Source organism: Crocodylus porosus, unplaced genomic scaffold (assembly GCF_001723895.1).
Source record: "Crocodylus porosus isolate Cpor-Errol unplaced genomic scaffold, CroPor_comp1, whole genome shotgun sequence".
In the NCBI taxonomy this organism is placed as follows: domain Eukaryota; kingdom Metazoa; phylum Chordata; order Crocodylia; family Crocodylidae; genus Crocodylus; species Crocodylus porosus.
Genome location: NW_017728936.1, coordinates 8,147,039 through 8,166,161, shown reverse-complemented (window position 1 = coordinate 8,166,161; position 19,123 = coordinate 8,147,039). Strand labels below are relative to the sequence as shown.

At 45.5% G+C, this 19,123-nt stretch overlaps 1 protein-coding gene across 1 annotated transcript in view; it reads left to right on the top strand.

The window, feature by feature from the left end:
- Positions 1 to 19,123, top strand: part of GRAMD1B (GRAM domain containing 1B) — a 176,051-nt gene that overhangs the window by 30,626 nt on the left and 126,302 nt on the right. The gene's annotated exons all lie outside the window — the stretch shown is intronic.

Here is a 19,123-nt window from a genome sequence, read left to right as displayed (position 1 = left end):
TTCTCATCCCCATCCCCACTTCCCCCCCTGCCCCCAATATTGGCAGCACTGCAAATATTGCATATTTAGGGAATTAAATCACCAAGGCTGTGAATCCAGCACCTGTCTTCAGCATGAAACTGGCTGAAATGGGAAAGAAAGGAAAATGTGAAGAAATGCTGATCAATTTTTGAGCAATGCAACCTGAACGATGACTGCAGACCTATAACCCTTGTAGCAGTCTTCTTACTACCTTCCTATTTCCAGGAAGCAGGGCTCATGCTTCAGAAGGACCTGTGGACTCCTTCCAACAAGTTTAACCTTTAAGAGCTTGCTTCATAGGGCCCTATGTGCAGCATCCCCTTGCTTTCAGCAAAAGCAGACTGCAAATTGAACAAGCAAAGCTTCCTCCTACTTCCCCCATCAGAGGAACTTACACTGGTAGGGGCATGCAAGAGTCACAGAGGGCCACAGGAGAATTGTCTTGGTGCTGGAACAGTGTAGGTTGAAAACCCACATTGTCCCACAAGCATAAGCCCTGGTATTGGGGATGTACCATGGGCAGGGGCAGATTTTGAGTGGCATTTGACTTCAGTGCTAACAGAGGTGGTTATAGATCCCTGTCCACTCCTCCCCCAACACGTAGGGCTTTGGGCTCTGTTTTTGAGAAGGTGCAACGTGGAACCTGTCCCACAAAGCTGGTTTGTAAATCAGAGCTCTCCTGCTGGTTAGATATATTGGCGTGCAAGAATTTGACAAGGACTGTCATGAAGGCCTGATGAGAGGGAAACTTCCCGCTTGAGGCTTTCATTTCAGGTGTTCTCACAACTGCTCTGGCTCGTTTGCTTTATCTTTAATTGGTGTTTGCAGGTAGTTGTGTGACTGATGCACAGAACTCCCCGCCATTATCCTGGCATCTTCTGCACAAAATACTGGAACTAAGGGATAAAAAACAAAGCATACCCTTGCTGCATGGCTATATTTCTTTAGTACTTGTCATCTACAGTTATTGTTGGCAAAGGTGGGGGGGTCAGAAAATTGAAAGAGAGAGGAGGAAAATCTGAGCATTCTCCCAACTGCCACTTCGTATTTGCAGCCTTCCAGCGGTCACATCCTGCGAATATCCTGGCAAATAAATAGCCTTCTTGGCATTGAATTTTAAGCCAGTATGGGAGGAAGCAAGTGAATTTTGTATTACTACTTGTACAATTCGTATCTGGACACCTGATTCCACGTGTTCTGCTCACACAGTCGAAGATCAGAAACAGCACTTTGCAACCCACGTGTAAAATCAACACATCTTGGGTATTGCATGTTCTCGATCCGCTGCACAGATCCACCTGCAGACTGAGAATTATTTGCAGATATGATTTTGCCAGAAGGCTGAAATAGTGAATGAGTCTGAAGAATGTAACCTATTTACAGACCATTTGTAACCAGAAAATGATCAAAATACTCAGAACAGCACTTCACAAACTCTTTATGCATGAGTCTTCCTTGCAACGTAGCCACCTTAGGCTTGAAATGGCAGCAGTACCCAGGAACAGTATGGAGAAGTTCAGGGCTAGCAGTGAGGAATACCATGTCCATTTAAAACTGGAGAGGTGCGACCCTAAAGTAAGAAGCATGTGAGGTATACAGGCCGACGGATAGGCCCCCATAGATTGGTGAAAAGTGCTAAGTAAGATTTGACGTCTGCAAGCAAATTGGACCATAGTTTTCAGCTTCTCTTTTAGGTTTGTGCTGAGGTCCTTTCACTTAAGGACCCTGCTTAACAGAGAGGGATCTGTGCACAGTGACTCAGAAGGCGGCCAGCCACTGAATGTCCACTGGCACTTCTTGCAGAAGCTGGGCTTTTCTTTGGTCCTCTGTTATTCCAGTACTGATCATCATGATTTTAAGAGCTGAAGTCGCTACTGAAAAGCAGTGGAGGTGTAGGAACGGAGTCCTTTACAGAAAGCATTTCATGGTACTTTAAGGGACTGCGTGGCATGCAGTTGGTAACTATTCCAAGTCAGACTTTTGCTAGCCCTAGAGCTAAGGCACAATAAGAAAAGCCTAAAGGAAAATATTACTATGTGGTTTTCTCATTATATTTAAATGGCTGTTTTCAGCATAACGTACTATTTATGTCCTATCTGAAGAGGGAGTTTATGTTGTGTTATAATGTAAGTTAAGTGCATGCTTTGCATTGTTTAATAATTCATTCAATGTTTAAGTTATATAAATAACATTGAATGAATAATTCATATCTATACTTCTCCATTTTTCTATACATTTCATACTGAAGGCTGATTTATACTCTTCCATTCCTGGGACATAAGCAGTGGTTCAATTGCCCAGTTTCTATGAGGCTGCACTGTTATAAATTACGTATTTGGACTCAACAGTAATTTAGTTGTTGGAATTCTGTTATTTCTAGTTTCCAGAACTATTTTACTGGATTATAATGCAATAGCTGGAGCTATTGAACAGCTAGCAACAGGTATTAATGCATCAGTAAATGGGCTGCTCCTTGTTCTTTGGGAAGGTTTTTCTAAGTCTGTATGGCTTGCTCCAGGTTCACACCTAAGTTGTTTCGTGCCCTGGAGAATCTGAGCATTGGCAATATATGTTACTGATGAAATAGCCACCAGTGTGGCTACATCCTGATCATTTCCCAAATATTATTCTGTATAGGGTGTGTGTGTGTGTGTATCTGTTTCTCCAAATATATTGCTGCAGTGATGCTGTTTTATCTTCTTGAGCTAGCCAGGATCTCCTGGTTGCAGACGGGGAGATCAGTTACAGCCCGGCAAAACTGGTGGCATTTGGGGCTAATCTGAGCTGGCACATTACTCAGTAGTTGCTAGGGTGGGTAGAACCTATTTGTCTAAAATGTTGACTTGAGGGGGTAGGGTCTTTGGGTGGAACAGGAGAGATGCTCAAGTCTTTCCGGCAATACAATGACAGGCAGATCTGCTACTGGTCCCACCTTTTCCTGGGAGTTTTCCCTGCTCATCGTTCTGCTGGAGTCAGCCCTTGCCCACACACCTCAACCCTGCTTTTTCCTTTGGCCACCCTGGCCACCTCCTTTCATCTCAAGGATTCACTTAGGGCTGCCTGGGATGTGCTCACAATTTTTGCTCTTTCAGCTTGACTGGCAGACAGGACTTACCGGATCAGATTCACAGTTGGCATAACTGGGAGTGACTCCAGATGAAGCAGCGCTGGTGGCAAATTTGGTCCCTCAACTGCACCGAGGTCAGTTTTGATAGGGGAAAGTGGAGTGAGAACCAGTGACGCATGCATAGGCCATCAGGCTGTCAGCCTTGATTCTGATTCAAATTTGTGACTTAGAGACTCGATCGAGCCCTCCCTGACATGAGGAAGGCTAGGTCCTCATTTTCACCTCGGTCTCTCTCCCCTTCTTTCTCCCCACCCCTCCCCTACCCCCTCCAGCTCTCAGAGCATATGGGAAGAGTCTTCCCAGAGCCAGGCATGTTTCCACTTCTGCTTCCTTAACAAGATAAAATGAGCAAAAACTCCTTGCTTTTTTTGTGTACAGGGACTTCTGTTTAGGCACTCGTTGCAGTGGCACCTGCCGAGAAGCTGTACATGTGCCTACAAGGCTTCCCCACACTCCACGGCTTCTCTAATTACTGCGATTTCCCCAAAGCACGCGCTGTATGGGAAATGCCACCCAGCAGTGACGTCAGGCGTGGGTTCCCCAATCTCCAGGCTGATGCTGACAGCCTACTTGCTCGTTAAGACTTTTCTTGTGATTTTCCTCTAGTTCAAGAGGCACCTCCTAGTCGAGAGCTGGGTTTTAATATCTGGGCTTCCATCCGAGTGTCTTGAAGAGGTTTGATTAACCCCCTTGGGGGAGACACTAATAGGTTTTATTTAGTGTTATTATTTTATTCGCATGACACAACCTGGATGTCACAAGCAGATGCTATTAAATTTTCACTTCCTTGAGTGGGGAGAGATCCAGTGTATAGGGCCATCTGTCAAGCTCCCTCTGACATTATTACACCGAGAAGCACACACTTATCTCAGGCTGATTTGATTGATGAGACTGTTGTGCAGTCTACTTAGTCATGGCATGCCTCTTCATGTAATGGTGAGCAATGATTGTAATAACTTTCAGACATGCCACAGACTCTTCTTATCCACATTTCGTGTGCTATAAAACGGGCATTGGGCATTCTCTCTTTCCCTATCTGGGTAAAGTTTGGGGCAGAGGGGTATGGGCTGGATTTTCGAAATTCCCTATGTGGCCTAGGGACATGGGTCCCCGTGAAAGTCTCTGGAAATTACATTTCTAAATCACCTGAAAACTCCACAATGCTGGGAATCCCACAGTCCAACGTTGGCAGAGCTGGGGATACAGGGTGAGTCACAGGAGCACAAATGACAAATCAGTTCCTAACTCCCCCTAATTTCCACTGGAGTTAATGCTGCTGCAGATTTACCCCCTTCCATAGTCCTCTGCTACAGCCATAGATAGGTTTTTGTGGCTTCCTTCTCTGAGTGACATCTTTGGAGACAGCAGCTGTCCACTAGTAACCAGAGTCAGAGAAGCGCTGCTACACCCAGGGTCTGGAGCTGGGTTTTCCTTTTTGTTCCCTGTTTGGCACCAATGGGGTCTGCCACGAAGAACAAGTCTCTCATATTTTCTGTAAACTAGAGGCATGGTGAGCAAACGGATGGTTAGCTGAAGGCTAATCTGCAATAGGTTAGTCCTCTTACCATGGGATAGGAGCAGACACATGGGTGTTTACTGCGGTATAGCTGAGTAGTCCCTGCCTCCTTTTGCCTCACAGCAGCTTGCTCGTGCACCAGTTGCCAAAGTGATTTAGGTGCTTTTGAAAGCTTCAGTCTGTTTTCAGGGAGTGGAAGTTCTCAGACTGTGGACTGCAAATTTGTTCATGCTGGTCTGCACAGATACAGCTGTTTGTCTGGTGTTGGCTGTTTTGCTGCCGCTTTTGCAGCTGTTAAATCACATTAGAAGAACCTACTTTGTTTTGTGCAGTCTGTGTATGATGCAGCAGGGCTTAGGGAAAGGATACTAATTATGACTCCCTGATTGGCTGTAATTGTGCTCAGTCGAGCCAAATTTTAAAGCACCCTAAGGTTTGCTCTAAAGTTTATTTGCTGATGTGAATCCTTCACTAGCTGAGCAGAGCTATTCATGCTGTTCCCATGTTCACGCTGTTCCCATCCGCTGCTGTGAGGAGACTGGCAGCCCTAGGGTGGAAGTACCAGCTCTGCTTTGATGGCCAGAGGGCTCCTTCCCATCATGGGGATCCTCAGGGAGATCCAAGCTGGTTTGTGGCCCCGCTGATAAAGCAGGTCAGACGTTCTGTCTCGCTGACTCCAGCCTTGTGGGACCCCTTTAATCAGTGTTAGCAATGGGTATAGATCCTGCGGTGTACAGGACCTGAGTAAAGAACTCCTTTAAATCCTAATAGTGCTGCAGTGTGCATACAGAGATGTATACAGTGCATTGAAACCCTGATGTTCTCCCTTTCTTAACGTTATGTAGGCACTGAAGACACAACAGGTCCCATCTCCTAATGTGTGGGTTAAACCCATGGACACCTCTTCTTGAGGCATATGGCTTTGAGTAGTCTGGAATCCCAGGACAGGATAAAGGCCACATGGTCACCCAGATCACCTGCCTTCCAGGACAGACAGGAAGCAAGTGAATTTTCCATTAGTACTTGTACAAGTCTTATCTCGACACCTGATTCCAAGTGTTCTGCTCACATAGCCAGGGATCCGAAACAGCATTTTGTGACCCGTATGTAAAATGGACACATCTCAGGTATTGAATGTTCTTGACACATTAAACAGATCCATCTGCAGACTGAGAACGATTTGCAGATATCCTTTTGCCAGAAGGTTGAAATAGTGAATAGTGAATGAGCTCTTCTGCAATGCATTTTGAATACAAATTTAAAAGATGAAATGTTGGCCCAAGGAAAGTCTTGTGGTACAATAACTGCCAATGAACGGGTATAGGAGAGCTTTGCAGAAGGCCTCCATGCTGCTGTCATCAGTACCTTTTTTTAATTATGCCTAATTATAAAGCCTTTTAGTTATTTTAGACCCAAGTCTGACTCTAATGCAAGCTCTGTGCCTTAGATTTAATTACTAGATGTTATTCACAGCAGAGACACTGATTCATGCAAAGTAGGTAATAGCCAGAATTCAGCACATTAAAGAAGGAAAGAAATCTTGTGCTGTGCTGAGCTTCCACCTCCTCAGCTCCCCGTCACGGGGGGTTTCTGCCCTAGTCCCTTTGTTAGGTTTTGGCTGCGTATTTAAAGAGATGCTGTTGAACACTTTTATCCGAGGCAGTGTGAAGATGCTGAGTGGTGATAAAAGACCCATAAATAGTAATACCTGTTTCATTTAAAACTTCGTTTCATAGTAAGTGCCACTGTGTGTTCAGGTCAGACGGTGGTTGGTTGGGAAGAAGCAGGAGTAGGACTCCCAGCAGGGAAGAATGAATGGCAGATGTATCTAGATCAAATCAAAGACTGCACAGGGGAAGCAGCTATGGGCTTCACTTCTGCAGGGGATGTCGAGTCAGGTACTGGTCTTGGTTTGGATAATGTTGTGACCAAGAATTAGAGCCTTACAAAACTTTGGTAAGCAGACCCTATACCAGCTGCCTGCAGGTCAGCCCTTTCATGTCCTGGGGTTTAATTGCATTGCTCCTTACTATTTTTAATTTTTGCTATGACAGTAGGACCTAGAAGTTTGAAGTCTGGAGCCATGTTCTGTTAGGTATTATAAGCAATGAGCATTCAAAAAGCAAGTGGGTCCCTGCCCCAATGAGCTTACCAACAAAATAGAGAGACAAGGGTTAGGCAAGAAGTGATATTAAAGCCGTTTTGCTTCCCCTATGTGTATATATATAGCTATACCAGCAGTGCTGCTCTCTCACTCAGCAGTGAGGTTGAGCTGCCTACTGTTGAGATAAAAATGTATATATCAAAATAGTCTTAAGACATCAAGATAGCTATGAGCATTTAATTTGCTGTTGTCCAGGAATGCTGTGAGAAGCCACCCTCAGATCAGCAATGGGGTGTCCAGGGAGGTTACAGTGTGTGGCCAGAGGCTTGCATGTCTTCCTGCAGCTGGTAACAGAGCTGTGTTCAGTCATTTTGTCACACAGAGATCACCCAGTCTTTCCCATGTAGACAGCAGAGGCACACTGTCAGCAAGCGATGGCATGTATGGTGGAGCTGCAGTTTCACTTGTCTTCCGATTAACACAGATAACTACATCTCTCACATTACGAAGGGTCAGGCTTGGCTATGGAGAGCTGAAGTGACTTGCCCAGGGCCATACAGTGGATCAGTAGCAGAGCTGGAAGTAAACTCTAGCTGCCCTGACCCAGGCCTAGCCTCTGTCTGTGCCTTATCCATCTGGCTACTCCTGCCTGTCAAGCAGAATTAGGAAGGAAATATATTTTCCTAATTTTTTTTGAAGCCCTTATTGACAAGATGACATTTCTGACCACTTCTTGGCTTTTTTCTTTTTATAAGAATCTCATAATTTGACAGAGTTTTCACAAAAATACTGAAAGTGCTGGCTGATGGGATTCCTTCCTCCAACCTTGCTGTTTGGGCTTCATTAGGCCCTATTCCCCAGAGAGGCAAAGAAATGAGAAATAGGTTTAGGTTTTGAAAAGGGGGAAAAATACACTTGAAGGGCTAGATTGTGGCCTGCTGTATCTGCATTGAATGCACTGGACTTACAGTGGACTTCATGTCACCCTTCAACAGATGTTAAGTCGCAGGCCTTGCCGACTTGTCTAAGAACTGCCCTGCTGTGCTCACCGAGTCCTTCATCTGTGTCCCCGAATGCCTGCCCGGGATAATACTGTATGAAAATCTCATGATGAAAGAGTAGCTACCACCTACTAATGAAAACAAAGGTGCTGGGCAAAGCCATAGCGCACTCAGCTGATTACATCTCCTCTGTGCCAAATCGTTCATTGATCTGCTAACACCTACTCATAACCTTTTTCTCTTTTGAAAGTGCATTTCATAAAACCTCAGGACATCCTGTACCCTGAGGCAAGAAGCACAGTAGTTGTTGCGCCTGCTGGAATTAAGCCACCCCAGGAAAGACTGCTTGTCCCTGGGCCAATATCGATACTGCTGATATGGAGGAACCCCAAGATGAGATGCTGGAGCACTGGATGCAGAAGAGACACAAGCTTCACAGGCCAGACGGCAAGCAGATCTCTCAGACTGTGGGGTTTGCTTACTGCCAAGGTTTTGTGCTCCTGAACAGCTCAGGACTTTTGCCCTTTTGGCTGGGGAAAGGGGTCACAGGGCTCCTGTGCGATCGGATTCACACGGCAGGGTAGTATTCTGAGATGTGCTTAGTGGACTCGATGCCTCCTGATCACATTAAGAGTTGAGGACAGTCAGCAAGTTAGGCCAACACGACTCCTTGCTTCCAAAGATACTTTCCAGAATTTAAAGACACTCCCTTCATGTAAGTTAAATTGTAATGAATGCAGGCAAGTTAATGCTACAGCTCCTTAGCCGCTAGAGAGCAGCAGAATCCTACTGGTAGGGAATCCCTTTGCAGCTGTATCCCATTACTACCATATGCCTGGTAGGGAATCTCAGAGAGAGAGAAGGGGAGAGGGGTCAGTGCATGTGGGCAAAGGGCTCTTAGGTTGTCCACCCAAAAACCTGATGGCAGATGGTGTGGGTTGAGGAGGAGAGGATGCACTTACAGCTAGGTAAACTGGGAGAAGAGAGGTGTAAAGGGAACTGTTTGTGAAGTGGAGCTGGGTTGGAACCACAGAGTTTGCTCGCGTCCTGATCTGAGCTTTCCAGATGCCGGCTGTATCTTTATTAACATCTTGTGGTGTGGTAGTGCCCGAGGGCTTTATTTATGGACCAAGACAAACAATCCCTGCTCCACGGAGCTTATATCAGCGCAGCTAGCAAAGTGATGCTCTGTCCCCTCTGTCATGTCTCCCCTGTCCATGGTAGACCATGTTGCAGGCTTGGGGATCACGCTGACCGTGTGATTTTGCATGCTGAATACAATCCCTGAGAAAGGGCAAGGGAATTCTGCCAATAGGTATAAACGTGGTCATAAAAATGACCCGCGGTGATTACAAATTGCTCCCCAGGATGTGTGGGTCAGACTTGGTGCATTCATCATGGTACTAGAGGCACGCGGGATTTTGAAGTCCTTCTACTTCAGAGTTAAATAATTCCTATATTTCTTCTTCATGAAGGGCCAGGTTAGTGTGTGGTGATTGGCATGACATTTACCAGGAATCCCAAAAAGCCCACGCAAGCTGCTTTATTAAAGCAGCCTTTTAAGGCACAACTGAAGCAGATTTTTTCCTGATGCGGGGCCCCCAAGGTAGAGTTCAGACCTGCGAGGGGGAAGAAATAACCCAATGCAATACGTAACATTGCCAGCTAAGAATTAGAGCCAGGGAAATAATGCAAAACAAAGCAAGCCTGGTAAAAGTTGTTAGGATTTTTAAATGCACTAGCTGTGATTAGACCTCACATGCCCTGTGTTAATTTTTCACAGAGAATACTCGTGGCAAGTTAACTTCCAAGTCCGATGTGCAAATGTTTGCTGAAATGGGTGTTTAAATTGGCAACACCTTCTACTCGCTTAGATGCTTCAGACTCAATCAGGGAAGAGAAACAATATCATATGGCTTATCTGACATATCATGAAGTATGTTAGCTTGATTGCTGTCACAGTTGCTCCTGCTGGTTGAGGAATGTGTTGTTTTCAGCCCCGCTGGCTCAGAGGCCTCTGGCCTATTTCAACTTTCATCTGAGGATCTCAGTGCAACTTATATAAGCAAGCCTTAACTAAGCTCTTCCACCTACTGCAAAGTAGGCAGGTGCCAACATCCCCTTCTATAGGTGGGGAAAGAGATGTGAAAGCTGAGATGTGAAATGACTTTCTCCCAGGGGAGCCGTGGGATAAGAGCCTGGGAGCCCTGACACCCTTCTTTAGACCCTTCTTTAGACCCCGTTTCAGTGTCTCCCAGGCAATTGCAAAACAGAAAGTGTTTTCAGATCGTTCTGCTCACCGAAGACATTTTATATTGCTTTGCAATCCTGTGGGTGCTGTTGAGGAAACATTTGCATGGTATAAAATATGATATACGGGAAAGATAAAAACCGATTAGCAGAAGGCAAATCCAATACACTTGTTGAACAAAATTGCAATGTGCTGAAGTGTGAAATATGATTTTCCAACGCTGCTTAAGAGTCAAGAGAGCCGAAGAAATGTCACCAGCCTGTCTGCGCCACTGCTTTTGTAAAGAAAGGCAAACAAAAGCAAGCGAGAGTACGGGAATGTTGGTTTTAGCAGTTATGATTGGCACTGGTGTGCTAGCCCGGGGGACAGATAAAACAGATAGAGCACAGCCCAGGCGCTGCTAGCACAAGCTTCCCCGCCGTGTGCCTCAGCCCTGACCATGATGGAGTGCCTCCATACAATCGTTGACCTTGCTTTGCTGAGCCTTTCCATGAGACCACGGGTGAGAGACATGGAGGGGGCTTCTGGGAAGTGGATTTTTGGCCACTGGAAAACGAAAGGAGACTGTAGCGTTCATCTGTTTCACAAAGACACCTATGGGCAACAAGGAGTAGCGGTTTCTAAGCACTATCAGTAAAGGGCCCATTACAATTCACTGATGTACCTGATCCCACTGAGTCTAGTCAAGCCATTAAGGGTGGGCGTTGCTAGCATCTGTCCTGAATACAGTATAGAGGTACTTTTAAATTGTTTTTCTCTTTCCTCTGCAGCCCCAGCAGAAAGGCAACTCAGTCTCTTTTTGCCTTAGCACACGGTACATCACTAGGGATTGCTAGTTTCAGCAAACAAGCTTTAAATGACAATGTCTTGACAAAGGATGATCTTGGAAAAATATGAGTATGTAGTAGGAAAGCCTTGTACAGCCGGTGCAAGGTATGCTTCATGGCTATGGCATGAGCTGTATTATACCCTTATTATAAACAACATGAACCTAGTGTGTCCTTTAAGTCCAACATGTGTCAAATACATTACATATACGCACACAACTTTTGTTTCCTACATGCAACATGAGTGCTTCACACACACATAGAGTATATACTATGTTCAGCATATATATATAAATATATATATATGCAACATGAGTGCTTCACACACACATAGAGTATATACTATGTTCAGCATACACACACACACACACACACACACGAGTGCTTCACGCACACATAGAGTATGTACTATGTTTCTTGTTCAGCATATGTATGACATATACTCTAGTCATATGACAAGTACATTGTGCAGACAGACCATATACATGTACCAGTCCTCATATGCCGGGACACTGCATGTGTTCAGTGTATGTGGTATGCTATGTGCATCACCATTGCATTGCTGGCGTGCTCTGTTCTACATGCATGTATCCAACAGGTATGAGTTTCATAGCACAGACTTATTCCTTGAAGAGCACACAGACGTTTGGGTGTGTTAGATGCATGCAGTGGGGAAGTTTGTTATGGGTGTACATGCGGCATGTATGTGGACCATGCACTAGGGAAAGAGGCTCTCCTTGCTGCAGACATGTATTTCTGTAAGAGCAAGTGTAGGATCATAAGTGTGAATGACAAAAACCAACCAGAGCAGGTATTTTTCACTTGTCCATGAAGCATTTCCCAAATAGCCCCATTCCGAGGGAGATCATGAAGAGAAATGACACTTTTCCTCAGGCGTTTATCTAATTTAGGAAATAGGCTCTAACAGCCTTGCTGCTGAGGCTGTGGATAATGGAGAGATGATGGACAGGACCGGTATTTATGAAGCAATTTCTATACACTTATTCTAAATGAGTTTACCCCTTGTAGGAGAGAACCTTCTGTAGCTGTGGCTTCTGGGAGTTCAGAGCTTGTTTCAGAGGTTTCCACCCTCCCTTGGGCAGGGTGAAGCTGTGAGTAATAGTGCTCTTTTGGCAGTTTTTGTACCAGACTCAGCAATGCTCTGCTGGCCGCTTCTCGAGGAGGCGAAAGAGAGCATTTGGGGCAAGAGGGTTTGATGTTTTGGGGCATTGGCCAACTGCTAACTGATTAGGATGAGGAGGAAACCTTCACAGGAAGCAGGGCAGGGAGGCGAAGGGCAGTGGGGAAGGAGGGAAGAGGGGAAGGCCATCCCAGAACTGCACTTGTAGTTTCCTGTGCTGCTTTCCGAAGCATGTGAGACTTGCCATGATGAAAGATGAGATGATGCTGGGCTAGGCAGAGCTCTGGCCTGCTGAAGTCTGGCAATTCCCATGTTCCTGCTTGAGCTGATTGGAAACCTGAAACTGTTCACGGAAATGTGTCGGGTCACAGAAACTTTCATCAGGAAGTGTGCTCAGGGCCAGGATGGGATTTCTGCCCAATACAACAGGGCGAGAGAGAGAACCCAAAGCCCCGATACTGCGTGTACATACAGCTTTACCAGGTGGGGTGAGTTTATTGTGCCTGAATGAGACCCCCAGTGTTTGAATAAAGTTAAGGGATGCAAAAACTGGTGAGGATAGCTATGAGCACAGGGCACAACTTTTCAGGTAACTGAGGGCAAAGCAGCCCCCGACGGTTTTGTCAGGACCCTTACAAATATGCCTTGGGATCCTTCCTGGAGCTGGTGTGTGTTTTTCTTCATGTGCAGAGCTGGCTTAAATGCAACAGACTTTACTGACCTGAGCTAGTGAAGCAGATATTCTGGCTGAATAGGAAAGAATGTGCTGTTCAAAGACCTTTTGTACTTGCAAGCCGGTTCCCCTGTGATTAATTGTATGTGCTGTGAGCTGTGACCCATTATGAAAGCGCTCTACAGGTAAAGGAGATCCAGAGAGAGTCGCTCCTGCTTATTGCATGCAATTGGTAAAAAACTAACACAAGTCCCTAAGGAAACTCACCGTGGGAAGGCAGCCTTGCCAGATTGCAGACGCATGCCATGAGGGATCTTAGGGCAAGGGACGCTTTATGTTATGTTTACAGGGTCTACAAAGGCCTGGCCTTTGCATGTAGTTTGTGGCACATTTCAGCTCTGTCCCGCCAGTGAAAGCCAGAGGAAATGGTGAACGTACCCATTTTGACCTGGGGCCCATCTGGTTTAGGTGGGAGAAGGGTTGGATCCCATGCATGTGAGATGCACCAAGAAGCATAGTTATGCCTAAGGCTGTACAAACACCCAGGCAGAAGTAGCCCAATTTGCAAGGTGCTCCAAAACTAAATCAGTCATGGCAAACAGCTTAGACTTGCATGGGGAGGCTCTTAGGTGCCCAGGGCTTTGGGTTTGCTGTCATCTACATGATGGATTGCTATTAGAAAGTGATGAGATTACAGTGGTCACATGAACGAGACCAGGTGGCCTCATTTTTGTGCCTGATGACCTTTGAAATGCTCAACTATCCCATTTCATTTGGACAAAGCTTGTTCCAAAGAGCTTACCTTAAAAGGAACGGGTTATGTCACTACAACAACAAGACACAAAACCAAGAACAACATGAAGAATGTTCTGTTTGTATTGAATGATGAATGAAAACAGTCAGGGCATTTTTGATGTGTATAAAAGGACTTTGAGGTTGTTATGATGCACAAGGTCAAGAGTCAAATGTGTTCAGCTAATCATGATGTGCAAAAATCCTTCCCACAGCTTTTAAGACCTGTTTATTTTAGATAGAGGGCTACAAACATGCAAACTCCCGTTAGGTATCGCCGACTAGAGTAGGTTATAACACATCGCAGAAGAAAGCGTTGCTAGCATTCAGCTTGGTTTCACCACTTCATGGGCCAGCGATGGGAAAACCATGCAATAAGTGTTCCCTGAGTTTTATATTTTGGGATCAGTTTTAAGTCATTGGAAGAAAGATGTTTAAGCCCACGGTTGCCTGTTTCTGGCTTGTTTCTTTAGCACTTTCAGTGTTTGAGTTTTGGTGCTGGAAGTGGAATACTATTGACCTTGAACATGTACGCAAGTTCTGGGGTGTGGATATGAGCTTTCAGCCTGTGGCCCTGGTTTCAGAATCACCTGGCCTTGTGCAGTACATCGAATGCCCGTATCCTGTGCACATTTACGCCCCCTGGAAGCGTCATACTTCTGTTCCAGTTCTAAGGCCAATGCCTATCTGACCTTGTACAGTGCAGACACTTGTATTTTGCTTTCAAGCTAGACACGTGCTGAGTTATGTGTTTCTGAGAGACAGTATAACAGAGCTGTGTCAGAGAATAACGACTAATTAATTTGCAAGGCATTCGTGGGACATAATGCTGGAGGCACTGATCATATACCTCAATGCTGCGCTTAGATGACTGTCTGTGGCATCCTGAAATAAGGCATCATAACTTTATCTAATGAGGGCTGCTGCGGCAAAGTATCCCATTACTGACCTGATTGATTCTTATCGACTTACAAAGCAGACCCATTGTAATCTTCAGCCAGACAAATGGCAGCTTATTTATGAGGTCCAAGTTGGGCAATTTGTAATGAAAGCTGCTTTCTTAGTGGCTGGAGACATAACTGAATGTGCGTTTATTAACTTTGATCAGGGACTAGTGAAAACCCACCCTGCTGTCTGAACATGTGGCCGAGCCTACGTTTCTTATGACACTTACTGGTATTCCTTCCTTCCTTCGTGGTGTTGGCTTGGGATGAGATTTCACATCAGATTTAGCCCAATCCAGAGAGGTGCTACTTTTCTGAAGTTCTCATGCCCACTGCAAGTGCAAGATGTCTCAGGATCAGGCCATGTCAAAAGCAGTGGGATAAATGCCCTCGCAAGCAAGACAGAGCGGGGATATGGGGCGGCAGATAGGTTTCCATCATGTTTTGTGACACACTAAGAATTTCAGCCTGTAACTGGTATTTCTCACCCCACGGCCTGTGAAGTTTGTGGAGTCTGTCGCTTAACACAGGCTCTGGGTTACGGAGAATAACACATGTGGGTGTCCGGTATCCTATAACCAAAATAAAACGGGCTCTGTGCTCAAGTGGGAGCAACTGTTGTTTGCTACTGAGTGCTTTAAAGGGGTAGAGCATATCTTTTTATGGGAACGAAAGCAAGCAAGAATGGACAGCTCATAACAACCCATCAATAATTGCTTACTTGCAATTATTACTTACAGTTATTACTTGCAATTATTGCTTAATTGCCTTTTTCGTTATAATCAGTCTAGCATTTGGGTGCTTCATATTTATTAAGGAATTTCCCTTTCATCATCCTTCATGTTTCACAGGGGAAGAGTTTTATGGCATGAGATAAGAATTGGACTTGTCCAGGGATTGTTTGCTAGATGAGGAAGGCTCCTGTGTCATTTAGAGGGCAGGAAGTAGCATTTTCACCTTTTTTTTTTTTCCAAGCGAGGAAATTAAGGCACAGAAACAATTTGTGGCTTGCCCAAGGTGACCCTGGTTATCTGCTGCAGAATGGGGACCTGAACCTCCATCTCCTGAATCAGGACATGTGTCTGCGTGCACAGGAAATCAGATCCCAAATGCTAACTGCAGCTGAAAATAAAGGTGCTACTAGGTTCAGTAGATGGAAGGAGTTCAGAAGTTTCATTTTTAAAGGGGCATTTCAAGGCTGAAAGCTGTTGCTGGGCTTTTGTACAGAAGGAGGAGCCTAGTGGGATCCAGAAATGTGCAAACTATTTTTTGAATGAATTTTCTATTATTTTTTATTTCACATTCACAACAGTGCTGTGCAAGTCTATATCGAAAACCGTCCGGTGTGGGGTGGGAGGCCGAATTTTGGATTTCAAAATATGTTCTGGCAAGAATGAATTTTGAGGCAGGACAGCATTCCCAGGCGGGTGTGAAAACTGCAGTTTACAGTTTGAGGTGCGTGCACAGGGGGGGACTGTTCAACAAGCTAAACTTTTTAGAAACTTGGTGGGGAGGTAAAAGCTGGGCTTGACCTGAAAACTAGGACTAGTCTCCTTGTCTTAACCAAACTATTTCCCAAAGCACGGGAAGAACAGACCTTCTGCACAGGAAAGGTTTGCTAAGCTTCTGAACTGGTTTGGGGAGTTTTGTGTATTTGCAAACTGAGTCTGAATCTGCAGACTATTTTTTCTTGTATTTTATGTCCGTGTCTTTCTGCTTTCCTCCCTTAGCAAGAATGTTTGTTTAGGAGAAGTGAAAGACCTAGCCTGCACACACCGGCCAGGAGGACCTCAGTAAAATGCTTTCATCTTCCCTCTTTGCTTCTGTTACCCCAGTTTCTCTTAAGCATGTTGCAAACCCTGGAGTGTTTGAGCAGGAGTCAGGCCAAGAAATGGCTCAAACTTAGCCAAAGTGAATGCACTTGTCCCCAGTATTAATGCCGGTCTGCAGAAAAAAAAAATCCAGCCCCGTGTTCTCGTTGGTAGTTAAAGATCTCAGCGCTATGCTATACTGCTCTGCACTACACCAAACAGAAACAGTGAAACCTCTCTGGTATCAGGCAACACTCCCAACATAACCCATCGCTGACCAGGGAGCTAGCACTGCCGAGGCAGTCTCTTTAGGGAGCAATATTTTCGTGCCTTGTGTTTTGCACAGCAAGAATTTCAGCTTGTGGCTGGTACAAGTTCATGCCAGGGATGCAGCAGTTTGAGCTGTCTGTCTTGTTACGTAACCTCTACTTTTCAGCGAGCATCAAACAGGTGTCCGGTGTCGCCTGTTCAAAATAAAAATGACTGGGAATCTCTGAACATAAATAAGTGATGCTTAGCAATCAGTGAACAGCTTAGCGTTAAAGGGATAGTCCCTATATAGTCCACCGGTCATAGCTCCCTGGCAAGGAGATTTTCCTGGCCTGAAGGGGGGAGAGTTGTGTTCAAGGAATCTTTGTCACACGGTGAAGGATCCGGTATCATGTTTAGAGGGATTTTGTGGGGGAGAGAACCGGGTGTTGGGCCAGGACAAATCTTGCTAGTCACCTGGAGAGAGCTGCAGGCTGATCTGAATCCTTGCGGTGAGGGGGCAGCTGCTTCTCTGCCTGTGCAGATATGTGAAGGGGGATTCTTCCTGCCCGAAGAAATAATAAGCAGCCATTTCCAGCTGATCACGTAATTGCCCTGAGCACTGGTAGCCCAAGTCTCTTGCTGATTAATTAGATAATGTTTGTGCAGTGTTTTGAAGGTGTAAAGTGCTCGGTACAATTCGTTGTTGAAGTGGGAAAGTATAAGAGGGGTAGAAATGAAGCAGTTTCCACCCCTGGGATTTCTTGACCCGGGCTTCCTGTCCCAAAGGCAATACCCAGAGAAGAGACCCTTGTACATCTCTCAGGAGATTCCCGAGGGAATCTGACCTACTGATACGTACAGCACAAAACCTGTTAACGATGGCTGCCAAACAGCACGCTCATTTGCACACTGCCGTACATAAGAAGTAGGCACAGAGGGCTCTGGAGCTTAGGCCAAAAGCAAAATTTGGGGAATAAAATTCTTATGCATGTCCCTCCACCCACCCCAGTTCTTTGCTGAATTAAGCCCTATGAAATAAGACAATACAGACTAAAGCTGAGCTGCAGGCCTCACTTGTATACAGCACCCTTGGGTCTGTATTGCAAGCTTTGGGTTTCAAGATATGTTAGTAGGCTGTTCAGGATGAATTTTCTGTGAGTTTCAACAGGTGACCAAGAGCACATGACACAGGTGGCTACTGAATGCAAGGTGACTTTCAGGGAGTTATTACAGCAGGTCACTGCACTTCTTGGGTAGCTCTAGGTTCAGGTTTCTCTGTTTTCCCAAAAGAAAAAGTGAAGGTATCAGTTAATCTGTGTAAGAAGCTGTAGTGCGTGGCTGCTTGTGCCAGGAAGGAAACAACAAACCTTTTATTCTCTTGTTTACTCTGTAAGCCCAGTGTTTTTCTTATTTGAAATAGCTGGTTTTATGATATTTTTTGAGATGTGTGTGTTTATTGAAGGCCTTTTGAGTGTGTGGGTGTGAGTGTGTGTGTAAGTTAGATCCCTTGGTTAAATACAGAATTCACATAAACTCCTAGTCAACCTCTCAACCATCAGAAGGAGCAATGACTAAAGGAAGACTCTGTATTGTAAGAAAGTAATGTCAAGGTACCAGCCCATAGGTCGGAAAGGCTTTTTAGCACCAGCAAACGTCTTTTTTCCCCTTCCCCTGCTTCCCACACTCCCACTAACACACATCTTCCTCTTACAAGTGTTTGCACTCACTGTTCCCATGAATGGTCTCACTTGTTGCATCCTAACAGATTCAAGCAAACCCCAACTTGTAAAATCCAGATGCAGAAATCAAAGATCTTCGCCTGCCAGATCCAGGCCTGGGTGTCTCCAGGCCTGCGGTTTCCTACCCTACTGATATGAATGCAGTCCGTATTCCAGTCCAGTGACATGTTTTTGGTGTCAACGTTGCCTAAGTGAAACATTTACTTTATTTGAAACCACAATTATTTTAAAATCCGCTGTGCTTGAATTTTTCAAAAATGTGTAAGAAAGCTCCAGAGAAACCAGCTGTCTCATTCTGGCCTGGATGTGGCACTTGACCTGGAATGAACGTTTTCAACTTTTCACTTCTCTGAAAACACCGACAAACGCTTTGTTGTAGGTTGAACCCAAAAGTGATGATTTTATTATTTGGTTTGTTGGAACTGCTCACACCTCCGCGGTGTGAATCCCAGCCATGCCCACAGCTGAGTCTACCGAGTGTACGGTTTTCACGTGACGCCGCGGCTTAGCGCCGCCTTGCTCGAAACCCTTTGGCAAAACCCCGACGAGCTGAATGGGGAACTGGGCTGCCACGGTGCATCCTGGTCTCATTGCTGACGTTTTGTGAAGCTCTCCCATCTGCCCATCTCACCCCCAGGTGCGTAACCCTCGGTAGAGACCTCGCTCGCGGCTCAGTGTCTTAGGGCTTGCTCTCGCTGTTAGGCCTGTCCTGCGTGTCTGATTGTCTCTGTGTGGTGTCTTTGTTGGTTCCAAAACCTGAGACCACGTGTGTCATTTTGGAAGCAGCCTCTCTTTTGTCAGCTCTCCCTGACACACAGCCCCAGCTAAACAAGCCGGCCAGCCCCCAGGTTTAGTGCCACCTCCCTTCTGCCCGTGCTTTTGAAAGAGGCAAGCATAAGCACCTTGATCACACAATAAGGCTGG